General features: G+C 45.9%; 1 long non-coding RNA gene across 1 annotated transcript in view; it reads right to left on the bottom strand.

The window, feature by feature from the left end:
• LOC149464661 (uncharacterized) overlaps positions 1 to 21,651 on the bottom strand; it is a 61,566-nt gene extending 39,915 nt beyond the window's left edge. Inside the window, exon 1 of the long non-coding RNA XR_016312336.1 lies at positions 21,492 to 21,651. This is a non-coding gene — a long non-coding RNA (uncharacterized LOC149464661). The remainder of the gene's footprint in view (positions 1 to 21,491) is intronic.
• Positions 21,652 to 22,662: the final 1,011 nt, after the last annotated feature.

Below are 22,662 nucleotides of genomic sequence, written 5' to 3'. Positions count from 1 at the left end.
CCTACTCTCTAGTTCCCTGGTCTCCTCCTCCCATGCCCATCTCCAGGGCTTCCAGCATCCTCTGGAACTCACTACCCCAATCCATCAGACTGTCACCTACCCTCCTCACCTTTAGGCGCACCCTGAAAACCCATTTCTTCAGAGAAGCCTACCCCGCCCTCACCTAAATGCCAATCTCCTCCGCTCTTCCCACCACTCCATCCCCCACAGCTATTTCCTCCTGTACCACTCTCCCCTCCCTCCTAGATTGTAAGCTCCAAGGAGCAGGGCCCTCGAACCCCTCGTGTATTGTATTTTATTGTTACTCTACTGTCTCGTGTACTGTCTCCCATTATAATGTACAGCGCTGAGCAAACTATTGGCGCTATATAAATTACTGTATAATAATAATGTTAACAGCCAGATTGTGGCAGAGGAAACAAGTAGTGTAAGTCTTGCATTGCCAGTTATTTGTATATGTAGCCAGGTGCCGACTATATTATTATGCCTTTCAGGGACATTTAAAGAATAGACTATGATTAATCCTTTTTCCCCTAATGCCCAGTACTGGGACTGCTATATCACCTAGAAGAGTGGATTCAGTTCTTCTGACAGCAGACGATCTTGGGACCTGTAGTCCTATAGCCAATACATATTGTATTTCTGAGTGCTGATTGAACTACAACTACCAGAGAGCTGGCAAAACAGAAGGATGCTGGGAGAGCAGATATATTCTACAGCAAGGGACTGGCTCACTCTCTTGGTGCAGGATTCAGAGCTCAACACGAGGACTGCCATTCTCCTCCAGAAACAGATTGCCTACTGCTGCAGACCTCTGCACATCAGTTCAGCACAGCAGTGGCGGCAGTTGCCGCACCGGGATCAGATTGGGACTGCATCAGGACTGTCACTGTCCAGTCTTCACACAGATATCTCTGCTCGCCGTACTGACAGACCACAAGGCAAGAACTCTGTTCCTAGGACGCCCTGCTATGCATAGGATTAGTGAGCAGGTGATACACTGCAAGCAGACACCTTTGCACCTCAGTGCCAGAAAATCTTTGCTGTGAGCAGTACCACAGTTTACCTGTTTAACTTCCTTGAATGACCAGTATTCACTACTGTTTATGGGCCCCACCATTGCTAGCAGAAGACAATGAACACCACCACATCAGGAACGTTCAACATCACAGGACTCAAATTGCAATCTCTAGTTAAAAGAACATCTTTTAAGGCCATTGTTATTAAAATTAGGATACTTATATCTATTTATGTTGCAGTATATATTTACATAAAAGTGTGTAAAGCGAGCGCTCAGATGTTTTGACAACGTGCTATTGCACAAAACACGTTAAGGAGGAGCACTAACGTCGTGACGTCACACCACCAGAGCCAGACGGAGGTCCGGTGGCCATCTTGGATAGTGGCTGCAACAGCCACATTGAGACTGATGAGTTGAATAGTGCACTGGATTATTATTTTATGTTTCTAAGTGTAACAAGGTTAGCTCGGCAGCGGGTGTGTGTGACCCCCTGGATGGGTGCACAACACAAAAAGATAGGCACAGCACAACAATAGTGGAGGTGAAAACAAACAGGTGCAATTTATTTACAATATTTACAGAAAAAATGATAAACAAAAAGAGACATCAAAATAAATCCTGGCCAACTTGGCTACTTACTGCAACAACAGCTTTTCCCTAGCTACCCACTAGGTACAGCCTGCTGCTATACCTAGTTGCTAGTACTGGGAGGTTAGCCACACAGGCTTTGGTCTCTCTGCACACAGATAACAGGTCAGCTCCCCAGACAGTTCAGGCACAGATCTGGTTCCAGGGTGGAGCAACTCCCTAAGCACTCTGGGAAGCTTTATACCAGTGTTAATGAGCCCACTACCTTCAGCTGGGCTCATTATCTCAGTGCTGAAGGACTCAGCACTTCCCTCTAGTGGTACAAATCCCCATAAACCCTGAATCTCGGACAAATATATCGTCCATCCAGGACGCAACCAGGTGATTTCACCTGCCTACTGTCACATACCCCCCCCTCTTGTTTCAACCTTGGGGTTGTAACACCAGTAGCCAGGCAGGCATGTACCCGGGATAAAGCATCCACATTTCCCATCTGAACACCGGGGCGATGCTTCACCGTGAAGGTAAATTCCTGTAGGGCCAGAAACCACCTATTTACCCTTCTATTGGTCTCCTTATTTTGAGCCATCCATTTCAAGGGAGCGTGATCTGTGATCAGGTCAAAATGTCTGCCCAGCAGATAGTACCGAAGGGAATCTAGGGCCCACTTTACCGCTAAACACTCCTTCTCAATCGTGGCGTAATTTTCCTCGTGAGACTTTAGCTTTCGGCTGAGATAGATTACCGGGTGCTCCTCCCCCTGCCAAACCTGGGACAGCACTGCTCCTAAGCCAACATTGGATGCATCTGTCTGGACCACAAAGTCTTTTGAGAAGTCTGGTGAGTATAGGACTGGCTGGCTACATAAGGCCCTTTTTAAAGACAGGAAAGCTGCTTCAGCCTCAGGGGACCACTTAACCATGACAGACTCCTTCCCTTTTGTCAGGTTGGTTAGGGGTATTGCCATAGAAGCAAAATAGGGAATGAATCGCCGATAGTAGCCAGCAATTCCTAGAAAAGCCCGTACCTGCTTTTTGTTATTTGGGCGTGGCCAATTCTGTATTGCTTCCACTTTGTTTATCTGAGGTTTTATTACCCCTCTCCCAATAGTGTACCCCAGGTACTTGGCCTCCTCCTGTCCAATCGTACACTTCTTTGGGTTGGCCGTAAACCCAGCTTTCCATATTGAGTCTAGCACAGCCTGAACTTTTGGCAAATGTGAGGCCCAGTCTGCGCTATGGATAATCACATCGTCCAAGTACGCTGCAGCATACTTCTGATGGGAACGAAGAACCTGATCCATTTTTCGCTGAAAGGTGGCCGGTGCATTCTGTAACCCGAACGGCATTCTTTTATACTGGAATGACCCTTCTGGGGTTACAAATGCAGTCTTCTCCTTTGCCGACTTAGCTAGGGGAATTTGCCAATAACCTTTCGTCAAGTCTAGTGTTGTCATGTACCGGGCTGCTCCCAGTCGGTCGATTAGTTCATCTATCCTTGGCATGGGGTAGGTGTCAAATTTTGTAACTTTATTCAACTGTCGAAAGTCGTTACAAAATCGCCAGCTCCCATCTGGTTTGGGCACCAACACTATGGGGCTGGACCAGTCACTTTGGGACTCCTCTATCACCCCCAAATCTAGCATTCTCTGTACTTCCCCACGTATTGCCTCCCGTCGAGCCTCTGGGATTCTATAGGGTTTCAGTTTTACTCTTTCACCCGGTGGGGTGATAATGTCATGCTCCACCCCCGAGGTTTGTCCCGGCAGCTCAGAAAAAACCTCTGTGTTGCGGAGCACAAACTCTTTAGCCTCCTGTTTTTGAATTGTAGACAAGGTGACTGCTATTCCAACCTCCGGAACCAAGCAGTTAGATGGCGCTGGTGACAAACCCTCAGCAACTAGGGATTCCCTGTCCCTCCAGGCCTTTAGCAGATTGATGTGGTAGATCTGCTCCGGTTTCCGCCTTCCTGGTTGTCTGACCCTGTAATTCACCTCACTCACTTTCTCAATCACCTCGTATGGGCCATGCCATTTGGCCAGGAATTTGCTTTCAACCGTAGGGATTAGCACTAGCACTCTATCTCCTTCAGCAAACGACCTGGTCCGGGCCCCCCGATTGTACACCCTCTGCTGCGCTAACTGTGCTTGGGACAAATGTTCCTTTACGATAGGCATGACCTGGGCAATTCTATCTTGCATTTGGGCGACGTGCTCAATCACACTCCGGTGGGGAGAACTCTCACTTTCCCAAGTTTCCTTGGCGATATCTAACAGCCCCCTTGGGTGTCTCCCATAGAGCAACTCAAATGGTGAAAACCCTGTGGAGGACTGGGGTACCTCCCGGATGGCAAACATCAAATAGGGTACTAAATAATCCCAACCCTTTCCATCCTTATCTACCACCTTCCTTAGCATTTGTTTCAGGGTTTTGTTGAACCTTTCCACCAACCCGTCAGTTTGGGGATGATACACAGAGGTGCGCAACTGTTTTACCTTGAACAGTTTGCAGAGCTCTTTCATCACCCGGGACATAAAGGGGGTTCCCTGGTCCGTCAGCAGTTCCTTTGAAATACCCACTCGGCTGAAAACGAGGAATAGCTCCTTAGCTATTGTCTTGGCAGAGGTATTTCGGAGTGGAATTGCTTCTGGATAGCGGGTGGCATAGTCGAGTATGACCAACAGGTACTGATGCCCCCTAGCGGATTTCACCAGCGGACCTACCAAATCCATGGCAATCCTTTCAAAGGGGACCTCAATGATGGGAAGAGGTACCAGTGGACTACGGAAATGGGGCATAGGGGCCGACTTCTGACACACAGGGCAAGAGGAACAGTAATTTTCCACCTCCTTAATGACCCCAGGCCAATAGAACCGCTGCAGTACTCTTTCCCGTGTTTTCTCCGCCCCCAAATGACCCCCAAGGATGTGTCCATGGGCCAACTCCAACACCAACTTCCTGTAAGGTCTGGGCACCACCAGTTGCTCAATGGTTTCTTCTGCCCCCTGAGCAACTCGATAGAGTAGGTCCCTTTCCACAAGGAAGTATGGAGAAGCAGCAGTTTTCTCAGGACTCACTAGTTGGCCATCTACTTTTACTACATTTTCCCGGGCTTTTATCAGCGTGGGGTCTTTCAGCTGTTCGGTGGCAAAATTTTCCCTATGCACCTCTAAGTCCGAGAAATCCAAAACCGGCAGATTTTCATCTGAGGAGGTGGGCTCCTCCCCAGTCCCTTGGGTCTCCCCAGCTAGTACCGACAAGGGGAACTTGGGAGAGACCTCACCACACTCAGACGCTTTCTGGGATTCACCTTCCTGGTCTGCAGGGGAGACAGTGGGGGGGTCAGAACAATCCCAGAGTTCCCAGAATTTTGGAAAATCCCTCCCCACAATGGCATCATGTGGTAAATGAGGTACCAATCCTACCTGATGAGACAGGTTACCTTTGGGGGTCTCAAAAAACACAGTAGCCACGGGATACTCCCTAGTGTCCCCATGCACACAAATCACTGCCACCTTTTTATGCCCAGAGACCTTTGTAGTGACCATCTCCTCTCTTATCAAGGTTACCAAGCTACCTGAATCCAGCAACCCCACAATATTATTTCCATTAACAGTCATTTTGCACAAATGTTTCTCAGTGCCCGGGCTGGCCGTGCATACCACTGTCGCAAACAGCGACTGACGTCTATTGCTCAGAAAGTCACACTGCATAGGCTCATCCACCACTGGGCAATTAGCTGCAATATGTCCCTCTTGCCGGCAGCAGTAACAAATAATTTTTTTCACCGCTTCTTGCGGCATTGGCCTTCCTGGCCGCTCTTGCCAGACATTGGGTAATACTCCCACCCTCTCACTCTCTCCACCCTCACCCCTTGTAGTCATCTTACCCGCCGCTGGGGATGGTCTGGTCTTAGGGTGGAAAGTCCGTGAGTCTCTGGAAGAGGAGGTCAGGTTCTCAGTAGCCAAGTATCTCTCCACTAGATCCACCAGCTTGTCTGCAGTTTCTGGGTCTCCATGGCTGACCCACTTTTGAATAGTATTAGGCAGAGACCTTAGGAACCGATCCATGACGACACGTTCCACAATTTTTGGGGCGGTCAAAGTCTCTGGCTGCAGCCACTGCCTGCTCAGGTGAATGAGATCATACATCTGAGACCTGGGAGGTTTCCCAAGCCGAAAAGTCCAATTATGTACCCGCTGAGCACGGACAGCGAGGGTAACACCCAACCGGGCCAAAATTTCCACTTTTAGCACATCATAGTTTTTGGCTTGGTCCGGCTCCAGGTCATAGTAAGCTTTTTGCGATTCTCCAGTTAATAATGGGGCCATCAATCCAGCCCACTGTTCTTTAGGCCACTTTTCCCTTTCAGCAGTCCTTTCAAAGGTGGTTAGAAACACCTCCGGATCATCCTCTCCAGTCATTTTTGGCAATAAACGGCCCACAGAAAATGATGGTGTTTTACCAGAATCATCACCAGCCTCAGTCTGCTGCCTCTGCTGGAGCTGCTTCAAAACAGCCTCAATTTGTTTCTGGTGTTTCTGGTCCTGTTGCATCAGCAATTCCCTAGGGCGGACCTCTGCTTGTTCCAAGGCCTTCTGCTGGGCTGCAATGCTCTGCTGGAAACTTGCATTTGCCTGCTGTTGATTGGCATTTGCCTGTTGTTGATTGGCATTTGCCAGAGCCAACTGTCTGATTATCTCCTCCATGCTGGCCTTTAGTTACCACAACTGCCCGCATCCTCCACCATATGTAACAAGGTTAGCTCGGCAGCGGGTGTGTGTGACCCCCTGGATGGGTGCACAACACAAAAAGATAGGCACAGCACAACAATAGTGGAGGTGAAAACAAACAGGTGCAATTTATTTACAATATTTACAGAAAAAATGATAAACAAAAAGAGACATCAAAATAAATCCTGGCCAACTTGGCTACTTACTGCAACAACAGCTTTTCCCTAGCTACCCACTAGGTACAGCCTGCTGCTATACCTAGTTGCTAGTACTGGGAGGTTAGCCACACAGGCTTTGGTCTCTCTGCACACAGATAACAGGTCAGCTCCCCAGACAGTTCAGGCACAGATCTGGTTCCAGGGTGGAGCAACTCCCTAAGCACTCTGGGAAGCTTTATACAAGTGTTAATGAGCCCACTACCTTCAGCTGGGCTCATTATCTCAGTGCTGAAGGACTCAGCACTTCCCTCTAGTGGTACAAATCCCCATAAACCCTGAATCTCGGACAAATATATCGTCCATCCAGGACGCAACCAGGTGATTTCACCTGCCTACTGTCACATAAGATTCACTAGTGCTATATTTTTCTGGAGATATCGGTATTTATTGGATATTAATCCACAATAAATTACATTTTTAAAAGTACTACAATATACAAATGTTTTCATATATTGCTTGGCTTTGAGCCAATTGCTCTTGGAGACTCACAGAGGAAGCAGAGCTGCACATAAGATTGATGTCCAGATGAAGGATCCTTACTCCTGGCTGATCCACTTAAAGGGGACCTCACGTATTTGGATGGTTTAATGTACATATTCTATGTGCTTCTGGTGAGTGCGCATTTTATAAATAGATGCACGGAGTCACATCACAAGGGTTAACACTTTCTATGAAGTTGGAATTCACTACTTGAGATTGCTGACCTTCCAGAGTCAAGCCTGCACCGTTTTCTCATGCTTATTAAGACTGTGTATTCCTATCTATTTTGGGTGCAACACAGTAGCACCGTGTACACTTGATTGTATAGTAACTTTACTTGTTTTGAATTATTGGTCATTTTTCTAGCACTGCACTTGTTTATTTATATATATTTACATAATTCTCTGCATCCACCATTGTGGCTCTGTTGGCCTAGAGCAGCAATGGGCAAACTACGGCCCGAGGGCCGTATACTGCCCGGCGGACCTTTTAATCCGGCCCGCGGAGCGTGATACTGTCAGGATGGCTGTCAGGATGTGTGTAGGCGGGGCAGCGTGACGAACGTGAGGGGAGCTAGGCTCCTCTCACAGTCCACCCTGAAGACCGGTGTAGCATGAAAATCTGTCTCCTATGAGGATCTGTCCCCCTCGACGTATCTGCGCATGTGCCGGAGATCGCCGATCGGCTGCTAATGCCTGAAACTGGCACATGCGCAGATACGTCGAGGGGGACAGATCCTCATAGGAGACAGATTTTCATGCTACACCGGAACAGCGCGGGAACACGGCGAGAGGAACGCATGGAGCAAAGGTAAGTGAATTGACACAGGGGGGACTTGGGGACTTAATATGGGGGATGAATTAATATGGGGAATGAATTACTATATGGGGGATGAATTACTATATGGGGGATGAATTACTATATGGGGGATTAATTACTATGGGGAATTAATTACTATGGGGGATGAATTACTATATGGGGGATGAATTACTATGGGGGATGAATTACTATATGGGGGATGAATTACTATGGGGGATGAATTACTATATGGGGGATTAATTACTATGGGGGATGAATTACTATATGGGGGATGAATTACTATGGGGGATGAATTACTATATGGGGGATTAATTACTATGCTTACTATGGGGGAATATTACTATACTTACTATGGATGACACATACACATCATTCATCTACTCTTGGTCTGGCCCCCGGGTCCAATATATGAACCCATTGCGGCCCTCAAGTCAAAAAGTTTGCCCACCCCTGGCCTAGAGGGAGCTGATAAGTTAACAAACCTTTCCTTCCCCCTCTTACTGCTGGAGTTGCAGTCTAATAGTTGAAGCTTACTACTCATGACTGTATAATATGTTAAACGTTGGTAATTGATTATTTCTATTTTGCCAATGTTCTATTTTATTGTGTTAACTGGGATTGTATATCCTAAATTTATTATTCTTGTGGTCTAATCTTTTGAACAAGACTAATATAGAGGTGTTACTAAAGAATTGTGTCTCAAGCATTACTATCCTATACTGTTGAAATTTGTCTGAACCCAGAGTGTCAGAGGTGTCAGGAGGCTTGCAAGGTCAGGGCAACCACTGGGGACAAGTATTATCAAGTAGCCCCTGTGGGGGAAACTCCTACAATCTATTACCTCTACTCAATTACCTGCAGAGAAAAAAAGAGGTACTTAGATGTTGCCTAAAATACAAAGACTTAGAGAACTTCCAAGCAGTTCCAATACCCTGTCTCCTTTTACTTTCAGGGCAGCACAGTGGCTAAGTGGTTAGCACTTCCGCCTGGCAGTACTAGTGTCATTGGCTTGAGTCCCAACCACGGCGCCACCTGCCTGGAGTTCGCATGTTCTCCCTGTGCCTGTGTGGGTTTCCTCTGTGTACTCCGGTTTTCTCCCACATTCCAAAGACATGCAGGTAGGTTAATTGGATCCTGTCTAAATTGGCCCTAGTATGTGTATGTATGAATGTGAGTTAGGGACCTTAGATTGTACACCCCTTGAGGGTTAGGGACTGATGTGAATGTACAATATATATGTAAAGTGCTGTGTAAATTGATGGCGCTATATAAGTACCTGAAATAAATAAATAATGCTTTTGCTGTTGGATTTACACCCTATGTCCAGACGTTGAAAGGCATGATATGCTGTTCACACAATTCTACTTTCATCTTTTATAGAGTAGAAAGTCAACAAGATCCACATGGTGTCTTGGCTCATTTTCTTCTTCGAGAAGTATTGCTGGAATACAGTTTCCGGCAGAGCAGCAACATATGACCTAGTATCAAAGAGGTATGCAATCTCTCAACCATAAAGGTACCCATGCACAATAGGGCAATCTACCACGACTTCTTCCGTGCATGGATGATGAATCATTTTGCTGGTCCACCCCACCAACTGACTTCTAGCAGCAGGATATTTTAGTTTTAACAGTGTTCAGTTAGGACAGTCCCTAAAGTGTTGGTCTATTTCTTGGCAGCCCCAGTGTGGGAAAGGTGACCTTACCTACCTTAATTGTCTCTCTTCACTTTATCCAAGAGGGGGTGTTGTTTTCCCTCTTGGGGTATTCCTATCTACCTCAATGCAGATAGCTCTGTCTGGAGCTGGCCACCCCTTCCATTCATTTCTGGATTTCCCATGGAGCTGTGTGTTCCATCTCTGCAGGGTTTTTCACCTGTGGAGGACATCTGTGGAGGTACATTTGAATTGATAAGTCTCTGCTCTCAGCATGATAGAGCTACCTCCAACAGTTTGTCTTTTTTTTAATCAAATTTCTCAGAAGTTCAGCCATGAATTGTTCCTTCGCCATCCCTTGGTGCCAACTCAGCCAGGCCATCCTGCATGGTCACTTTCTTTATGGCAGATCTGCACTGCTTTCTCTCGAAATTCCAGGATGTATTGTGAAATGGATTCTTCTGTTCTGTGCTCTGCCATCTCCCGTATTCTGGAAGGAAGTGCAGGATTAACCTTCTCGCTTCCCCCTCTAATATCCAGTTCTGCCTGCTGAGGGGGAGGAATTTCACATGATCGGATAAGGCTCTGCAATCTTCTGATCCAATCATCAAAGTCCTGATCTGGCCCTCTGTACTTGGGTAACTGTTGCAGCAAGAATCCCACCAGGGACAAGTGAGTTATAGTGGCAAATATGGTAGGTTGCTTGCTTCCCTCTGGGGTGTCAATGGCAGGCACTGCCATCTCTCTGTCCCTTTATTCAGAGATGTAACTAGAACCTTCTTGGCCCCCGGTGCAAGAAACCATAAAGTTTTCCTGGGCTTGGGGCCCTTCCCACTGATCTTGGGGCCCTTTACTGCTGTTGCAGGACCATTTATTATGGTTCCACAGCGGGACCCTTTCACATGTTCTGAAGTGGGCCCCCTTCCTGCTGTCTTGGGTCCCCCCTAAGGTGGTGGAACACTAGTGTCAGTAGTTTTTTATTTTTGTTATGTTATTTTTTTTACCATTTTATTGTATTTATTTTACAAATGTATTTTTAAACAATTTTTTTTAGGAGCCCCGGTGGGGGGCTTTGGTGAAATATCAGAGGTCTGAACAGATCTCTGATGTTTCACCATTGAGACAGAGAAAGAAGATTGAGGACGCTGCCCTCAATCTCCATCTCTGCAACCCCAGCTGCACGGAATAAATGAACAGGAATAGCTCTGTACAGAGCTTCCTGTTCCTTCACAAATTGAAGCATAGTAAACACAGTTTGTTATACTTCAGTTATGAATGGACAGAGTTCATGATCGGTACTGACCATTAATTCATTAAGACAAGGAAGGGGCCGGCAAATGACATATTTACTGGCCCTTTTCCCACTCTCCATTCTGACAGCATCCCCTGCAGCAGCTTGCGGGAGAAAAGAGGTGGGGACCTGACATCGCTGTGGGAGATGAAGGGGGGGGGGGCAGGGGATCACAGAGGGGCCCGATCACAGCAGAAGGTGGATAGGAGAGGCAGCATGTTGAGGAACTGATTCCCTCTCCCGCCTTTCAGCGGCTGCAGGAGGAAAATTGAGGGCATTGATTCCTCTATATGTCACCCCGACCACCCCTCCTATACAGATGTACATTGGAGCCACACGGGCCCCCCTGGAGCATGGGGACAAGTTACCATTGAGACCCCTGTACGTACACCCCGCCTTCATCGTTGTCTGAGGTGGCTGATGGCGATTGTGATGCCAACAGTTATGTAATGGTAGCAGCTAAATGATCCTGCAAACAGCCATGTTCATTACTGAAAGAATGAGGGTAATGACAATACAGATAAATTCTAGAAAAGTATGCAATAGTATTGTACAAAGAATAACAGACAATGAGCTAAGAAGCAGGAAACGTTAGGAACAGTTTCCACACTTTACCACAAGGTGGCAGCACAATACAATATAGCAGAGTATCAGAAGCATTCATTTGGGAAGCAAATGGTCTAGCACAGTGGTCTCCAAACTGCAGCCTATGGGCCGAATGTGGCTTTGCTTATTCCTCCCACTGATACCAACAAGAAGGCACCATTTTTTCCACTAGCACCAACTATGACACTTTTTTCCTTCCACTGACACCAATAATAGGGCACAATTCCTCCCTCTGATATAAACAATTAGGCACTATTCCTTCCACTGACACCAATGATGGGGCACTGTTCCTCCAACTAATACCAATGACTGGACATTATTCCTCCTTCCACTGACTACAAGCACTATGTCATTTTTTTTCCCCCTATTGACGCTGGACATTTTCTACTCCCACTGACCACTTGGCCCTCGTAAAGTACACCAGCCCTTTGTTTAGAAAGTTTGGAGACCCCTGGTCTAGCACAAATTAGAACAAAATCCCTGGTAAGAGAGGTGTACACCTTTCACCTTTCTCATTTGGATGCTGACAATGGATGTTAGTTCAAGTAGCAGGTCATTGGGATCCCATGGCAGGCTCCAAAAAGGTAAGGCTGGAGGACAGAGGCAGCTTTAGGCTTTGTGAGGCCATAGGCAAAACTTTGACATGAGGCCCCACTCACACCCATAGTGGGAAAAATAATAAAAAGAGACTTGCTCTATATATCCAGCAAAGAGACCTCCCCCCATATATCCAGCAAAAAGACATCCACATATATCCAGCAAAGAGACGTGCCCCATATATCCAGCAAGGAGACATCCCCCATATATCCAGCAAGGAGACATGCCCCCTATATCCAGAAAAGAGACAAGCCCCCTATATTTAGCTAAGAAATATCCCCCATATATTTAGAAAAGAAACATCCCCCATATATTTAGCAAAGAAACATTATTATTGTACAGGATTTATATAGCGCCAACAGTTTGCTCAGCGCTTTACAATATAAAGGGAGACAATACAGCAACAATACAGTTCAATACAAGAGGGATAGGAGGGCCCTGTTCCTTGGAGCTTACAATCTAGGAGGGAGGGGTTAGTGGTACAAAAGGTAATAACTGTGGGGGATGGACTGGTAGGAAGAGTAGAAGATTCCATTATTATCTGAGGGCAGGATAGGCTTCCCTGAAGAGATAGGTTTTCAGAGATCACCTTAAAATCGAGCAGAGTAGGTGATAGTCTGATAAATTGGGGTAGGGAGTTCCAGAAGATGGAAGAAGCTCTGGAGAAGTCCTGGAGACAAGCATGGGAGGAGGAGACAAGGGAGCTAGAGAGTAGGAGGTCTTGTGAGGAGCGGAGAGTACGGTTTGGGTGATATTTGGAAACAAGATTGCTGATGTACTTTGAGGCAGAGTTATAAATGGCTTTATATGTTATTGTTAATGTTTTGAATTTTATCCGTTGGGCAATGGGAAGTCAGTGGAGGGATTGGCAGAGAGGGGTGGCTGATACAGAACGGTTAGTAAGGTGGATGAGTCTGGTAGCAGCATTCATGATAGACTGAAGAGGGGATAGCCTGCGATGAGGTAGGCCAATGAGGAGGGAGTTATAATAGTCAAGGCGAGATATAACAAGGGAGTGAATAAGTTGCTTAGTGGGTTCTGAGGTTAAGAACTTGGAGATGTTGCGGAGTTGAAGTCTACAAGATTTGGACAGCGATTGGATTTGGGGTTGAAAGGATGGGAGTCTAGGGTTACACCTAGCACCCTGGCATGAGGGGAGGGACTGATGATTGTGTTATTGATTTTGATGGAGAAGTCAGGGGAGGGGGCACAGGCTGGAGGGAATACTAAAAGCTCAGTTTTGGAAAGATTGAGTTTGAGGAAGTGGAGTGACATCCATGCCAATATGTCGCTTAGTAGGTTAGTAATGCGAGAGGAGACTGAAGGGGTGAGGGGTAGAAAGATAGATTTGTGTGTCATCAGCATAGAGATGGTACTTAAAGCCATGGCAGTTTATCAAGTGACCGAGGGAGGAGGTGTAGATGGAGAAGAGTATGGGCCCAAGGATTGAACCTTGAGGGACCCCTAGAGAAAGAGGGAGTAAAGAGGAGGAGCCAGAGTTATAAGTATTGCTGAAGGAGCGTTGTGATAGGTAGGAGGAGAACCAGGAGAGAGCAGAGTCTCGGAGGCCAAGAGAGTGGAGTTTTTTGAGGAGGAGGGGATGGTCAACCGTATCAAAAGCCACAGAGAGGTCAAGTAGTAAGAGTACAGAGTAGTGGCCATTGGTTTTAGCAGTTAGTAGATCATTAGTGAGTTTTAGTAGGGAAGTTTCAGTGGAGTGTAGTGAGCAAAAGCCAGACTGTAAAGGGTCAAGAAGGTTGTTGTCAGTGAGGTTGGAGCTCAGGCGATTGTAGACTAGGTGTATTAAGAGTTTAGAGGTAAATGGGAGCAGGGAGATGGGTCTTAAGTTGTTCAGGTTAGTGGAGTCCAGGGAGGGCTTTTTAAGTATGGGAGTGTTTTGTGCATGCTTTAGAGGGGAGGGGAAGGCACCGTTAGAGAGGGAGAGATTGAAGATGTGAATGAGGGAGCATAGGACGGAAGAAGAGGGTGACCGTAGTAGTTGTGAGGGAACAGGATCCAGGGGGCAGGTAGTGAGACGGGCTTCTGAGAAAACCTTAGTGACCTCTTCAGGAGAAGCAAGGTCAAAAGAGGAAAGTGTTGAGGGAGGTTTAGTATAAGGTATGCTAAGTGGGATGGATGTCTGTGCAGTGGCGATGCCCCTACGAATTGCATCAATCTTGCTTTTGAAATGATTTGCAATCTCGTGAGCAGTGAGTGAGGTGCTGGGTGGAAGTGAAGGTGGAGAAAGTAGAGAGTTAAAAGTAGAGAAGAGACGACGAGGACTGGATGATAAGCTATTGATGAGAGTGACAAAGTAGGCTTGTTTGGCAGCATGGAGGGAGGAATTGTATGTTAAGAAAGCAGATTTATATCTGGTGAATGCTTGGTGAGATTTGGTTTTACGCCGCAATTGCTCCAGCGCCTAACTATTTAGTTTAAGATTTCTGGTGTCGTCAGTCTGCCAAGCTTGTAATGGTCGGGGCCTGATGCTTCATGTTGTTAGAGGAGCAAGTGAGTCTAGTGTGGATGAAAACAAACTGTTGTAGACAGTAGAGGCCAGGTGAGGGCAGGACAGGGGAGAAATTCTGTCATAGAGTTGGTCAGTTGCAGAGTGGAAAGGAGCAGGGTTCAAGTTGTGAAGGTCTCTGCAGGTAATTGTTTGCTGCTTGGAGGGATAAGTGTTTGAAGACGAGGACACTGTGAAGGTGATGAGATTGTGATCAGAGAGAGGAAAGGGGGTGTTTGTGAGGTTGTAGGGAGTGCAAAACAAGGTCTAATGTATTCCCATCAGAGTGAGTGGAGGACTGTATACATTGTGCTAATGCAAAATATGAGGTTAGGTTAAAGCGTTGGAATGTAGCTGGGTTGTTGACATTAATGGGGATGTTAAAATCTCCAAGAATGATAGTGGGTAGTTCAGAGGAGAGAAAGTACAGTAACCAGGCAGAGAAATCATCAAGAAAGCGTGACACCGGTCCAAGAGGCCGATAGATCACTGCAATCCTTATATATTTAGCAAAGAAACATCCCACATATATTTAGCAAAGAAACTTCCCCTATATATTGAGCAAAGAGGCATGCCCCATATATCCAGCAAAGAGACATCCCCCATATATCCAGCAAAGAGACATCCCCAATATATCCAGTAAAGAGACATGCCCATTATGGTTAGCAAAGAGACATATCCCTTGTATCCAGCAAAGAGACATGCCCCATATATCCAGCAAAGAGAAATCCCCATGTATCCAGAAAATATACATTCCCCATATATTGAGCAAGGAGATATCACCCATATAGCCACCAAAGAGACAGGCCCCATATATTTAGCAAACAGACATCCCCATATATCCATCTAACAGCCCAATCCAGCTAAGAGACAGTCCAATCCAGTTCGGAGACAGTCAATCCAGCTAAGAAACAGTCCATCCAGCTAAGAGACAGCCCAATCCAACTAAGAGACAGTCCATCCAGCTAAGAGACAGTCCATCCAGCTAAGAGACAGTCCAATCCAGCTAAGAGACAGTCTAATCCAACTAAGAGACAGTACCAGCCAAGAGACAGTCCAATCTAGCTAAGAGACAGCCCAATGCAGCTAAGAGACAGCCCAATCCAGTTAAGAGATAGTCCAATCCATAGTCCAATCCAGTTAAGATACAGTTCCATTCAGCTAGGAGACAGTCCAATCCAGCTAATAGACAGTCCAAACCAGCTAATAGACAGTCACAGAAGAGACCCACATCCAAGCAGCAATAATAGACAAAGCCATCTGTTCTGCAACATTGCCAATCCAAATGCCAGTCAATTATTTACCTTTACCAAAGCAGCTGTACAACTTCTCTCCACTCGCTGTTTCCACAACAGAGCAGCACAGTGATTACTGAGCAGTCAGGCTACACATGGCGTAGCTCTTCTTCGATACAGCTTTGAGTGCGACTGCTGTCAAGGAGCATCCGGTCTGCAGGGAGAGGCGGAGTGCAGTTGATATCACTCTGCCTTCCTTTCCACTCCCTAAGGCTGCAGCCGGAACTATTGAGCCCTATCACCAATCACAGGCTTATGCAGCAGCACAGCGGCCACCAGCTCACTTTGTGGCTGCTCTCTAGGCCAGCCCAGAAAAAAAAGCCCTGGCGTTTGCAAGACAAGTTAGGTGGCCACGAAGCCCCTGTGAATGTAAGGTCTTAGGCGACCGCCTAATTTGCCAAATTAAAGAGCCGCCACTGCTGCAGGAATCTTTGGTCTGAAGGTTCAGGTGCATAAAGGTAATGGACGCACTCCACTGGAAGGACAATCCTCCGGGCCACTGTGCCTTATTGTCAGCCCGTGCACCACATACAATATTGGAAGGCCCATCTCCTGGGAACACCTCATGTGCCCAGTTACTACTGTGCCATCAGGCTTGGTCCCTCTGAGCACTGGAGGGCAGGAAGCAGAGAAATTTATATCCACTGAGGATTGCTCATCAGAGGGCTACTAAAAGGGTAAACAAGCCTTGGGACAAACATAGATCTATAAAAATAAGTTAGCGAAAAACAAATAATAAAAAAAGAGGGGAGGTGTAGAGCTAAGCTGTCCCCCACTCCCGTTGTACTCACAGTCCACACCACAGTCTCAGCATGGCACCTGGAATTAATGCAGCTTCTCCTTCTTCCTGTCTCCCCTTGTTATATGACATATTACATGATCCAAGACAGGAAGAAGGCCAGTCTGCCCTCACTTTCAGCTGCACCACACTGAGACTGAGGTATGTTCTCTTTTCCACCCACAGTAGGCTGCTATTGGAGGGAGGAGAAAACAGAATCCTCCCTTCAACAGCTTTCATTACCCTGCTCATTCTGACAGGTGTGATGCTGCAGTCACTCCTGTCAGTGAGGCAGAGGCACAGGAGAAGCTCAATGCGCCTTCCAGGGGGCATTGGTAGGATTGTAAAAGCTCTGGAGCACCTTTGAGCACACCAAGAAGAAGAGTAAAGCAATGTGCTGTGCACACTGCAATGAATAATGGGCGTGGCCAAACTATTAACAGTTGGAGAGGCTTCAGGGGCATGGTTAAATAAAACCTGAAACACCTTGTACCAAGGTTGGTGAAAAATGGTATATTGTCTGAATGGTCTGGAGTTGTGAGTGGGGTACCCCCAAGGCCAGTGCTAGATTATTGTATGCCCTAGGCAAAACCAGTTACTTCCCCCCTCCCCCAATAAATAAATAAAAAAATAAAAACAGTAGAAAATATTAAATCAACAAAACATGAAACCGCTAAATTTCTTTCAATCTGAAAATAAGTGCCATAAGATGCCACCAGCACCAATATTAAAGGAAAGATATATATTAACCAAATATAAATTAACTGTATTAACCAGACAGAGAAACAACAGCAACAACAACAACAACAACAAAAAGAGTTACAAAACACAGTGATCAGCAACCCTGAGTCAGCTTGCATTAAGTGACTGGGTCTGAGAGGAACACTGGAAGGAGCTCAGCTACTACACTGGCCCCAGACAACCGGCATCTTCCTCTGTCCTTTCTTCTTCCCCCTCTGCTGCCCCCTCCCCTCAGCTGAAGGACCATTCATAAAGTGGCAGCGTCCCACACAATCAATCAGCATCCACTCCCCTCACCCCGACCATTGTCTGCCCCCCTCCTACTCCTGTCACCTCCATGATGCACCATCCTTCTATGCTTGACTCACCTCTGATGGCTTATGCTGGGGTGCGGAGTCCAGGCTGCGGCTCTCAGTGAGGACAGGTGGTTTCCCAGCACTACACCGCTTCCCTCTCATACATATCAGGCCCCAATCATCCTACTCACATAGGGTTAACCAGAGCACACCCTGTTACAGCTGGAGGATCATGTGTGCCAGTGTGTGTACTGGAGATGTACGGACCGATACTCCGATCAGAGACTGCTGACAGCCTAGGGTCCAGGGCTAATGTCATCACTTCCCATCCTGGGGGAAGCCGACACTTCACTGCTACATGGAATACTGTTTTATATATATATATATATATATATATATATGTACTAAATGGTCATGTGTGTGGACAGGTTGTGAGACAATTGTGCAGAGTAAAGATACCATCATTCCCTCATCATTCCCTGTGGGAGACTCTGCAGAGAAATTAGGAATTCATACAAGAGGTCTATAGGCCACACAGACAGAGTGCCGGCATGTGCTGCACCCCTAGGTAGCAGTGTGCCCCCTAGTTTGCCTAGCCCTAGTGGAAGCACCGATCCTAGGGACCCCAGTGATCTTCCTTGACCTCAGTAACGTCCTGCCCATATAGCAGGCATGGGCAGACAGTGTACTGAGTCTGCAGAAGCCTGACATTGCATCCATGATCTGCTAATCGCAGGTGCAATGCTTAAAATAAATAAATAAAATGCACATTTCTTTACCTGCAAAATGAAATGCGCATTTTTTTTTAAAGGTGAACTTAGCCTTAATTACCTTTGGATGGTGCTTGAGCATGTAAAAGTGTGGGGCCATTCAAAACTTCCAGGAGGACAGGATAGAAACAGGCATTGTGTCAGGAATATTTAAAACATATAAGCCAACCATGTTCTTATGTACAACTGCCTAACCCTTGAAAATGTGTACCTGAAAATACACAACAATTTCTATGCAAGTAGTTATTTTCCTCTGCATTGTTCTCTGAAGAGCGACCTTCATTCAGGTCACTCTTCAGAGAGCATTGGACAGGCAGTGTTGAGTGTTTGTATTGTCGGTTTTAACCCCCTAAATACTAGACAACCACTCCGCAACTGCATACACCGTACGCAGCTGTGTAAATGAGCCCTACAATGTATCTATTGTTTTTAGGCAACTGTGGGGCATGGTTTTCCTGAACACTAAAGTAAATTATGCATAGTCGGGATTGAACAAAATAAGCTTAATTTGCTAAAAGCAGTCCACAAATGTATTGCATGAAGAACAGCATTTGCTTTGATCCTGAATGGAATGCAGTTAAGCACGTGACTTCATTTTTTAGAGCAAAGAAAACGGATACCAAAATTTAGTCATTATGCACATCCTTAAATTCGATTGGGTTTACATGGATCGAAATCTGGCCAGTTCACCAGGGACTGGTCAAATTTTGATCCATGTATGGGCTAGCTGGTTGGTCTAGCGATCGACTTGTGTTCAACCAGTCTGTCGAGTTTTTCCCAAATGATCAGTGCTGCCGGCTGTAGCTGGAAACAATAATCATTGTATTCTGCAGTTTTATTCAGACGGAAAGATTCCCCCATCTACGTCAAAGCTGTGGATAGTGGAATTAGCACTTTTTTTTTTTTTTGGTTGAAATAAAAAAAATAATAAAAAAGAATCATGTGTGGCCTGCCTTACAACAATAATAGAGAAATGCACATACAAACATACATTTATAATATATGCACCAATATACTTGCCTACATTACATACCAATAAAATGTAAGTAAACACCCTTTGCAAACAATTCAAATGTATTAAAATTAAAGCAAATATTCTAAAAGTATTAAGTTAAAAAAGATACAAATATAACATTTGCATATAAAATACCAAGGTGGATTAACAGTCTATATGATAGAGTAATGGGTAGTACAGCCCTGGGAAAGAAACTGTACTTCAATCCTGCTCCCCTACCTGGGATATTAACAGGACTGCATAGTGGTTTTATGCTTTAGGTATTATGATCAGGACTAAAGCATTACTTTTTATAAAATAATTTATTTTTAGCCAAAGATTTATTCTACTGTTGCCAGGTTCTGGCTATATTATTATGCCATTCAGGGACATTTACAGATGAGACTATGGTTAATTCTTCCCCCCCCAGAGCCCAGTACTGGGGCTGCTACATCATTTCCTGTTAGCAGAGTGGATCAAGTTCTTCTAACAGCAGAGGATCCCGGGACCTGTAGTCCCATACTGTATAGTCCCTGTAGTACCTCCTGTCTTTCCTGTAAGAGTGCTGAACCTACCCAAGAGCTAGGGAACCAGAAGGTTGCTGGGGGAGCAGATATATTCTACAGCAAGGAACTGGCTGGGTCTCTTGGTGCAGGAGTCAGAGCTGAACTCAAGGGGACTGACGTTCTCCTCCAAAGACAGATTCCTGGCTACTACTGCGGGACTCTGCATAGCAGTTCAGTACAGTGGTGACACTAATCACCACTCCGGGATTGCATCAGTTTCTCTGCATTGGTACTGTCACTATCCAGTCTTTAGCCAGTCATCTCTGCTTGCCACACAGACTGTCAGGTGGTAGCTCTTCACTAGGAACAACTAAGACCCTGTGTGAGACACCCTGTTCCTAGGAGGACATGTTATCCATGAGAATGGTGAATGGGAGGATGTCCAACCTCTTTCTGACAACACTCTAGAGACTCTACATGCAGACACCTTTACACCTCAGTACCAAGAGATACCACAGTCTATCTTTATTGAATTTCCATTACTCACTACAGTATATGAGCCCCACCATTGCTAGCAGAAGACAACAGCTACTATTACATCAGGAACTCAAAGGGCTCTTTCACACGGGACGGACCCATTTAACATATCCGTTTGCTCAGCTGGGGATCTCTCTGCTTATCTCCGCTGAGCAAGCAGATGACGGCTCTGTGTCCCCTCCACTGCTGCAGAGCAGACACAGAGCTGCTCGCTCTCCTCAATCGGCGGTCAGATGAAAATGGACCACCTGTCCGTTTTTGTCCAATCCAACGGATGGAAGGAAATTGGATCCCCATGCGTACCTTTTTGGCAGATCAGATCGCATATCGGCAGGTGTAAACAGACACATATCCGTTTACACCCACCGCTCCATAGAGAATGGAGGTTCCGATTGGGTCCACCTGAAATACGAGCAGGCAGACCTGACTGGAATGTTCGTTTGAAAGAGCCCTAAACATCTCAGGATGCTAAAGGGACCTCTTCACATCAAAGCCATTGTTATTCAAATTAGAAAGTCTATACTAGAGATGGGAAGGCCAGGAAAAATTGGGGGAAACAGATTTTTTTTCCAAAGCCAGTTTTGTTTTTTCCCAGAAAAATTGGAAAAAAATAAAAAAAAAAGAAGTGTGAAATATGTTCTTTTAAAATGTGAAATAATATATCTGTGACATGGTATTTAAAGTATATAACATTAAGACCTTAATGAAAGATTCTGAAACGTTATGTAAAGTTTTCTCAATTGAAGACAAGCAAATCCTTGAATACAATTCAAGTAACACTGTACTTCTCAATCCAGTTCTCAGACAACAGAAATGTGTATTTCATTCACTAGAGGGCACTGCAGGGAAAGGCCCCAATTTAGTTTGCATGATGCTATCATGTCCCTGCTCCTTCTGTACCTCCTAGAGTTGGGTGATTGTTGGGATACAGTAGATGATAGTTTCTGTCCTCCTCTCAGGCCTTAATTGACAGGTAAGAGGGTAAATTTGACAAATTAGTTTATCTGTATAACCTTTAAAACATTCTATTAATGTTCTCCACCATCACATCATAATGTTTACCTATAGTCTGGTCAGTAAATTGTTTTTCTTTTCTTCCTCTCAGTAAAATGGTGAGACCAACATCTAGAGCAGTGTTTCTCAACCAGGGTTCCATGAGAGGTCTCCAGGGCTTCCGCCACGATCTGCCTGTTCATCACAAGCAGAAGATGGGCAGATCACATCCCCACATAACTGCAGTGCCGCAGAGGGAAACAACTTCCATCACTGTCCTTTGCCGATCCCAGCCAGCCCTCTCCTCCTGTCTGTCCCAGGGGTTTGTGTGTGACATCACACAGACCCCTGGGATGGGAGGGATGAGAGAGGAGGGTGGGTGGGAGTCAGCGCACCAGATACGATCCAGAAGCTTTCCTGAGCTCTTCTGCATGAGGAAAACTGCTAAAGACCCCAGTATTGTGCTCTCCTGTACTGTGCTCTACTGCCCCCCCTATATTGTTCCTTCCTTGCTCCCCTATACTGTTCTCTGCTGGCTCCCCTGTACTATTCCCTCCTGGCCCCTGTATTGTGCTCTACTGGCCCCTCTATGTTTCCTCCCGGCCCCCCTATACTATTCCCTACTGGCCCCACTATACTGTTCCCTCCTGGCCCCCCCTATACTGTTCCTTCTTTGCTCCCCTATAATGTTGTTTCCTGGCCCCTCTGTATTATGCTGTGATCTTCTGGCCCACTTATACTTTTGCCTCCTGGCCCCCCTGTACTCTTCTCTCGTGCCCCTCCCCCGTACAGTTCTCTCCTGGCCTCCATGTACAGTTCTGTCTTCGTCCCCCCTATACTGTTCTCTCCTGCCCCCCTGTATTGCTCCCTCCTGGATCCTCTGTTCTCCGCCCTGATTACCTCCTGTACACTGCTTATCTCAAGTTTGACCCAGAATTGAGCATCTGTACAAAAAATACAAGCACAAGGTTTCACAATAAGGAGGTACTTTTTAATATTTATGCTATTGTTTAATGCTCTAAGAATAATTGTTGGTATGTCTACAGCTCACCGATCACATCAATGTTCCGCACTGTACATACAAAAATAATGTCAGTGGTTCTCTGAGATCTCAGACTTTTTGCCAGATGTTCCTCAAATGTAAAAAGGGTAAAAAAAAAAACCCTCTAGAGTTTGGAAAAATTTCCACAGTGCAATTTCTGCTGAGAGTACAGCTGCAGTTAGCTGTGTAACAAAATGT

This window comes from Staurois parvus, unplaced genomic scaffold, assembly GCF_062004578.1.
Source record: "Staurois parvus isolate SC_StPar_1 unplaced genomic scaffold, SC_StPar_1.0 ptg000149l, whole genome shotgun sequence".
Lineage (NCBI taxonomy): Eukaryota > Metazoa > Chordata > Amphibia > Anura > Ranidae > Staurois > Staurois parvus.
The sequence above is the reverse complement of the archived record's forward strand: the minus strand, read 5'-3'. Positions and strand labels throughout refer to the sequence as shown.